The sequence below is a fragment of the Triticum dicoccoides genome, chromosome 3B (genome assembly GCF_002162155.2).
Source record: "Triticum dicoccoides isolate Atlit2015 ecotype Zavitan chromosome 3B, WEW_v2.0, whole genome shotgun sequence".
NCBI classification, from domain to species: domain Eukaryota; kingdom Viridiplantae; phylum Streptophyta; class Magnoliopsida; order Poales; family Poaceae; genus Triticum; species Triticum dicoccoides.
The window spans coordinates 474,908,780-474,916,916 of record NC_041385.1 but is presented as its reverse complement, the minus strand read 5'-3'; the positions used below and the strand labels follow the sequence as shown (position 1 = coordinate 474,916,916).

At 50.5% G+C, this 8,137-nt stretch overlaps 1 pseudogene; it reads left to right on the top strand.

The window, feature by feature from the left end:
• The first annotated feature begins 3,212 nt into the window (after nt 1–3,212).
• Nucleotides 3,213–4,453, top strand: LOC119281417 (annotated as a pseudogene).
• Nucleotides 4,454–8,137: the final 3,684 nt, after the last annotated feature.

The window sequence follows — 8,137 nt, the reverse complement described above, 5'->3', positions numbered from 1 at the left end:
AAGATCGTCTCTTTCGAGTGCATCAATCAATATTCGGTATTACCGCATACACACACTCTCAAGAGAAAGCCGAATAATATTCGCTGCAGTGTTGCCATTGCGAACATTAACCAACTCATAGCTGAGATCCAAGCAAAAACTCTGGTGGATCGTTCATTGGCCAATGGAGCCGTCAGCATAAACTCGAGCGGGGTGATGACATCAAGCAACATATAGTGACATGCCATGAACACGCATAAAGCTATATACCATGCATTGCAAAACTGTTTTTTGGCATAATCTCGATCACCTCAAATTTCCATTCCTCTAGACAACTCTATTAGTAGGTACTATCAAGTCAATCAAATTAAGTCTTATGGAGTTGAGTGTCTTAAGTGCTAGTTCTCTTCAAATTATGACCGCAAAATATATTTCTTCCCAATTTTACAAAATTAAACAATGGTTAACATCAAAGTTTCACTTGCAAGACCCAGAATGGGAGCTAGAACTAACTGATATTCAACTAACGTGGGGAACGAAGCTTAAGTGCAACCAACCGAATAAAAGTATTGACTTAATTAAATTTGTGAGAAAAGTAAGTATGCATATATTATACCTGCTCGCGTTGGCTTGCTCTTTTCTCAACACGACTAGGCAAAATATTAGTGAGATGCGCAACAGTAAGAAAAGCTTCATCCCAAAATTTTAGTGGCATGGATGCGGCAGCAAGCAAGGCGATGATGCCATCTATCCAATAACAGTTTGATGACACCGAGGACTTGTTTATTGAACCTCCTAAACTTGGGAATCAATGTGTATAGTCCATCCACACATCTGCCGTGATAAATGATTTTCTTTGTGACCCGATCCTTGATCAAAATGAAAAATGGGTGAAATTATAGAAACACATTATTGTCAAGGGCAATACGCATGGATTGAAATAAGATTTTTGGAGGTACTAGGAACATGTAGGACACTGTTTAGATGAATTTCACGATGAGGGATTTTAATAATTGAATTATCAACGTGATCTATCCTCTCACCTGCACCGTCTGCGTTGTGAACTTGCTGTTAACCGTGGTATCTTTCATGCATGGTGATTTTCTCGATCTTGCCAGTGATGTGATCCATGGCAACAGAGTCCATGTACCAACTTGTGTCTACCCCGTATGATGTGTCTACGGCAGCCACAACTTTTTGTTTGCGTGCATTGTCCTCGGCATAGCGCCAGAGACAATTTTAGCAATATGGCCCCTTTTTAGAAGAGATAGAAAGATAAGAGGATTCTCCCTAACAACTTCTAGAGATAAAAGCCTTGCAACACAACGATACATATGTAACGTGGCAATGAACTATATGTTTAGGAAATTTCAAATCTTGAAATCTATACAAGTGTTCAATTTGATTGAATTGTTCATTGCAAACCTCTTATATTGACATCTACACCATTATTTAAGCTTGGGCCTCATGTCAGATATTTTCATCAGTGTCATGCACGCTATATATAGACACACACACACACACACACACACACACACACACACACACACACTAAGACCCTTCCCAGTGCTCCATGGTGGACAGGTGCTAAGCATGCCACGTAAGCAAAAAAATGACATGGCACAACAATTAAGGAGGAGAGAGAGCACTTTGGTGACCCCAGGAAGAACCAATGCCAAGCGCGTGAACCTAGGCAAACCACTTAAATGAAGCAACTTGACCAATGAATGAAAGGCTTTAGGTGTTAACTCATTAAATATGGTGTGCTTAGCAACAACAAGTTAAGCACCTATGCATTGGGGAGCTGGGTTGCTAAGGTATTTAATGCGCTTAACACCTCATCTAAGCACCTTTACATTGAAGGAGGTCTAAATAGTTGATCCCCACCAATTCTAATTCTCTCAACATGCAACTATGCCAACTCAGCATGCTGTCATGCATGGAACACACATTTTTAATACAACTATATCAACTCACCATGCAAACAGGCATGAAAAGGATCCACATTTAAAATGCACCATGCATGCTACTCATATTCAATAAATATTTTATAACTATGCAATTATTTACTTTAGTTTCTATTCTCGTATTATTAATCTAAATACTAATATTTCATACAACCAAATCACATTGAAATCATTGTAATCGATTTCCGCAGCAACACGCGGGTCATCTCTAATTAATCCTAGCACACGAACAAGATGCCTTCGGTCGATCCCATACATGGATCACATTGTATAAGTCAACTGCACGCCCGGCGATCGATCGATTAATTCCAATTTAATTATTCATACACCACTCCCTAATTAATGATTTTGATCGAAGGTCATCCTGAAAAAACATAATTTGGAATTTTTTTTGACAAGGATGTACTAAGTGTTGCTTTTGTAGTGATGAAGAGTCGATTCAACATCTATTCCTTCACTGTCCACTTGCCAAGCTATTATATAGTGATCTGTTCATATAGCTTTCAATCTACCACCGCCCACGAGTAGTAAGAATATGTTTGGAAATTGGTTACTAGGGTGCATCCGAAGTCAAAGTGTCAGAATCGTGTGGGAATTTGCACTTTACTTTGTGTCATTTGGAACATTCGTAATGATTGTATTTTTAATATAATCAAAGTTTTTTTTGCAGGTTATCTTCAAGGCCATCAGCTGGATTCATACGTGGTCGTTACTACGCAAGGGTGAGGATAGGGCATCGTCTTTGGGTGCAGCCGATGTGAGATGGTCGCTCGGGGTTTATCCAATCAACTTGGTTGGCGGCCTACTAATAAGAATTGTGATGCATGAGACTCATGTCTCTATGATTTTATTTTATTTTTCTAATTTACCTTTGGGGCAGCAGCTATGTGTGATAGCTTTTGTTGAAATTTATTGTCGTTGGATGTTGAACTTACATAATCAATACAAGATGTGCGCGTCACTCGATGCATGCAGAGGCCAAGGGGCATCCCTCTTTTTTTTCCACGAGCTCCATTTTGCAAGCGACACAGAACTTTGACAACACCGATCGATCGAAGTCGTCGTATCCGGCCGATGGGTACGGAGGATTTCAAAATGTTAGAGCTCACATCGTGATGAAAAAGATGTGGCTAACGGAAGGTGGCTAGGCGCTACGTAGGACATTACAAATAGCCTTCCAGCTGAAGTCCGGCCGGGCAGCAGGGTAGAAACTGATTGAGTCTAGCTCGAGGTCGAAACCATTACTTTCCATCCACATACACCACAATGGCGGTGGCGTCGACTCCGCCTCTGCAGCTTGTCGTAGCCGCGCTTCTTGCGCTGTCCCTGTCCACTACAGCGTCCTCGTCGCCTGCGCCGGCGAACCGGAGCAGCTGCTACAAGCGTCTATTCAGCTTCGGCGACTCTCTGACCGACACCGGCAACTACATCATCCACTACTCCAACGCGTCAGGGCCCGTCCTAGCGCTGCCATACGGCGAGACCTTCTTCGGCCACCCCACCGGCCGATGGTCCGACGGCCGCCTCATCATCGATTTCATCGGTAAGTGTATGGACGTGGACGACACGTCGACATCTACTTAGTACTTACATGCATGATGCATGACAATTGTTTCGCGCAGTGGAGAGGCTGGGGTTCCAGTACTGGCCGGCGTACCTGAAGGGGGCAGCCGGGAAGTCGCCGGCGGAGGAATTCCGGTACGGCGCCAATTTTGCGGTTGCGGCCGCCACGGCGCTGAGCCAGGATTTCTTCCTGAAAAAGAACGATGGACCTGCTTACCCCGAGCCCGATCCCCCCTTACTCCCTCGGCGTCCAGATCGACTTGTTCAAGAAAGTGCTCGCCATGATTGCCTCCACGGACCAAGGTAACGTGTACCACATAAGTAGAACAAAACCAGAGCAATTAAGTGCACGCATGGTGCCATGGCTACGCAAACGCGCTGACCATACTATCTCCTACCATATCATCACCGCATCACGGCCATGCAGAGAGGAATGAGGTGATGGCGAGCTCGCTGTTCCTGGTGGGGGAGATCGGCCTCAACGACTACAACCACCCCTTCTTGCAGAACAAGACCATGGAATGGGTCAGGCCCCTCGTGCCCCAGGTCATCAGGTCCATCGTTCTGTCCATCGAGGCTCTGATCGAGCTGGGCGCCAAGACCATGTACGTGCCGGGCATCTTCCCGCTGGGGTGTACCCCGCTGTACCTCTCCCTCTTCCCCGGCGACGACCGCGACCCTGCCACGGGCTGCATCCGGGGGCTCAACGACCTCATCCTCGTCCACAACCACATGCTGGAAGCCAAGCTCGAGGAGCTCCGCCGCGACCACCCCAGCGTGTCCATCACCTACGTCAACTCCTACGACAACGTCCTCGGCCTCATCACAGCGCCCACACAAAACGGCAAGCCCTAGAAAGAATCCTACCATGGCAACACATCATGTCCAGAATGGCTTTGATCTTACTGTATATTTTCGTGCTGTGCATGACAGGCTTCGACAAGGAAACGGTGCTGGAGGCGTGCTACCCCGTCTTCATTTCCGGGTCGGCGGCGGTGCCGTGCCTGGACCCCTCGAGGCACGTGAATTTCGACGGCCTGCACATGACGGAGGCGGCGTACAAGCTCATGGCCCGCGGGATGCTCGACGGCCCGTTCGCCGCGCCGCCTATCATGTCCACATGCAACCACAGCTGCTAGACCTATGTCTTGCTTTGGCAAATGATCTAAGATGCTGCTTTTTGCATCTGATTGTCAAAAGTGTCATCGATAATAATATTAGATCATATGGTGGTGCGCGTTGCAGCACCTCCGTTTTTCCAATAAATTAATAGCATTTTCTGTAATATATGAACAAATATAAGAATGTCTAAACGCTTTTATATAGTAGTGATCTAAACGCTCTTATATTTTTTTTACGGAGGGAGTATATTATAAGAAGAAACGATAGTTTCGTTATTATATGGATATGACAAATTACAACCTGGTGTAAACTAGCACTCCAGCTAAAGATTTGTTTTGAAAGGAGCGCTACTCTGCATTCCATTAGGTAGATATGTTGGACAGATCTCCAGCGCATAGGTCGACTATAGAATGAGGTAATTGACCAACCAAAACATTTGGTTGCCATCCCTTAACAGAGCGCCATGCCCTTCTAACTCATGCGCTAAGAGAGAGCAAGAAACGGGGCCACAACTCTTCTTCAAGTGTCGTTACACTCTTAGGCTTTGAAGATCTATCATCGAGAAGCTTGGGCTACCTCACGTCAACATTCCCGATTGGCATCTTGATGAATCCGTCAAGGAGTGGTGGGTCAAGCGTACCGATGACCGAAACCCGAATTGGCATGCCATGTCCTCTCTCGTCATGCTCACCTCTTGGACCATTTGGAACGAGCGAAATGCTAGGGTATTTCGGCAAAAATTTGCGCCACCACCTATTCTCCTCCAAACCATCATTGGTGAGGCAAAGTTATGGGTTACTGCCGGCGCCAAGAAGTTAGGGACTATCATTGTATGTGAGTAATTGTCATGTCGCTTGTATGGGGTGTCCTGTAAAACTCTAAACTCTATTCTCTCCTTATTTAATAGATGAGGCAAATCTTATGCCTCCGTTTCGAAAAAAAAAATACATAGCTACAGGACCTCCGCTGCACAAAGAGAATACAACCATCCTAAGCAACACACAAGGCTTAAATTCTTTGTTGTAACTTCATCTTTGATGCATTTATCCATTTCCAGCTCCACCTTCCTACATGCATGCCTATATCCCATGGCTGAAGTGATTCGCACAACATGAAGTAGTACCTGGGCTTAAGAATGTAGGACACTCAGATTTCCTGGAGGTGTCTTTGGCTCCTTGCCGTGCCGCAAGCGCTTTTCTTTTTGAAAGATCCATCGTTGATGGCTGGCCTATATTGATCTTTAGTAAAGAGCATAGGGGAATAAAAAAGGTGGCGTTCTATTCTATCCAGGGACCTACAAGGAGATAAAAAGAAGAACAGTAAAAAATACATTCCTCAGGCGATGTAGAAACACAACTTCTCACAGCGGGTTCCCAAAGGGGTTCTCTAAGGGCATCTCCAGCCGTAGAGGCCCCCAGGAGGCATTTTTATCGCCTCTTGGGGGCTGCCGGCGAAATTTTTTGCCTGCGATCGAGAAAATATCCACTCGTTCCGCACCCCACGCACCCCCCCTCTCCTCGAGCTCCCCTCCTCTGCGACAGCGGCTGCTTCCTGACGACGACGACGATGCCGCCGCCGACGGCTGCTACTCTCTACGTGGACGTCTGCGTCTCGCCGGCCTTTCGCGGTCGCTTCCGCCGCAACGTCCCGCAGCTCGCGCGTCCGCCACGCCGGGCGACGAGGAGGAAGCAGGGCGCGCGCGTCCGCCCGGTGTCCAGGAAGCAGGGCGCGGCGCCGTCCGCCACGCGACGAGGCGGGGAGGAAGCAGGGCACGGCCAGCCCGTCCGCCACGCCGGCCATGCCGGACTCGGCGAGCGGCGACAGGGGCGTGCTCCTGGGCTGGAGCGGAGGAGGCTGCCCGCGGCGAGCGGCTGGAGCTCGACCCCAACCCGTCGGCAGCGCGGACGGGGGAGCGGAGGAGGCTGCCCGCGGCGAGCCTGGCGACTGACCGCCGCCGCCGAGGACGGAGAGGAAGAGGAGGAGGAAGGGGGGCGCCCGGCACGCCACGCCCCACGCGCCGCCCGGCCTCCCGCCCTGTCCTCCGCTTGCCGGCGCGCCCATGGAGCCCGGCCGCCGCCAGTCGTGCCCGTGCGAGGGACCGGTGCCGCCTGTGTGTGGCTCGTCATGGCCACGGCCGCCCGTGGCCAAGACGGGGCGACACGAACGAGGACGGCGGGTTCCGGGGCTGCCCGTGACCGGTGCGCCCGGTGCCGGGGCCGCCCGTGGCAGGCCTCGCCACCCGCGCCCACCCACAGCGTCGCCGGCCGCCTGGACCACGGCCGCACGCCTCGTCGACGCAGGGCTTCCCGGCCTCCTGGACCACGACTTCCTGGCCGCCGAGTCCTTGACGCTGGCCAAGATGGAGCTCCCCGGTGTGGCCTTCGGCTGCGGCGATACGAACGAGGACGACGGGTTCCTGGCGTGGAGGCGGCGAGCGAGGCGGGGAGGCGACAGGTGGGAGGCGGGCCCGCGTAGAGAAAAAGGTAGGAGAGAGAGGGAGTGGGAGGCTGAATGTGGGCCAAGCGCATGCAAAATCTTCTCTCTCCGCCCCCAAGAGCCCCCCGACAGGCTGGGTTTCGCCTGCGCGCGCCGACGCTAATTTTCGCTAAATCCGGCGAAAACTAAGCTCCTGGGGTCCCGGCTGGGAGAAAAATTAAGCGCCGGCGGCCAAAAAGTGCTAGTGGGGGGCATCCTGGGGGGCCGGCTGGAGATGCCCTAAGGGGGTTGCCCCTGCCTGTCGCCAAAGCTCTAGGGTTCTTCTAATGCTTGCTGTAATATCCACCGAGCGGGCGACCTTGCTTCTAAATGTGCACTCATTTCCTTGTTGCCATATTTCCCCAAGTATCATAAGAATCATTGATCTTACCGCCTTTTTGTGCTCCGGTATTGCTCCGTTGATCATTGCTTTTGTGATCTCGGTTGCCTTTGTCTTGCTCTGCCAAGAGTCTGGATGAAGTGAGCTGCATCCAAAACCCTCAGCCGCTTTTGACCAAACTGCCAGGAGGTGGTCTTCGGTACCCCCCCCCCCCAAACGTATAAAGGGTAGGGGCGGTCATTTTCACGCGTCGTATAAAAATACCTGCCCGCCGTAGGCGCGCCTGCGTCGCCGTACGACGCTGTCGCGTACGGCCGCCCGTACGCGCCCACGTCCGCCTGCACGCCCGCCCGCGCCTGCTGCGTATGCCCGAGTGATTAAAAAAATGATCGGCGAACCCTATCCTCAAGACGCCTCACCCGCCTCCTCTCGCGCCGCCGCCGCCGCCGCCATCTCTGGCAGTACCTGGCCGACAAAAAAAAACATACGCGTTGTGCGCTACGCCGACAACCGCCTAGGTCGGGCAGACGCCTCCGCCGCCGTCAGCTCGTATCCGGCGACAACCGCCTCATGTCTGACGAAGGCAACGAGGTACGCGAGGCGCTGACATAGTAATTTAAGAACAGATTTTAATTGAGAAGATGTTATGTGATGTTTGAATGGATATTTAATTATATATGAACGTGTATAG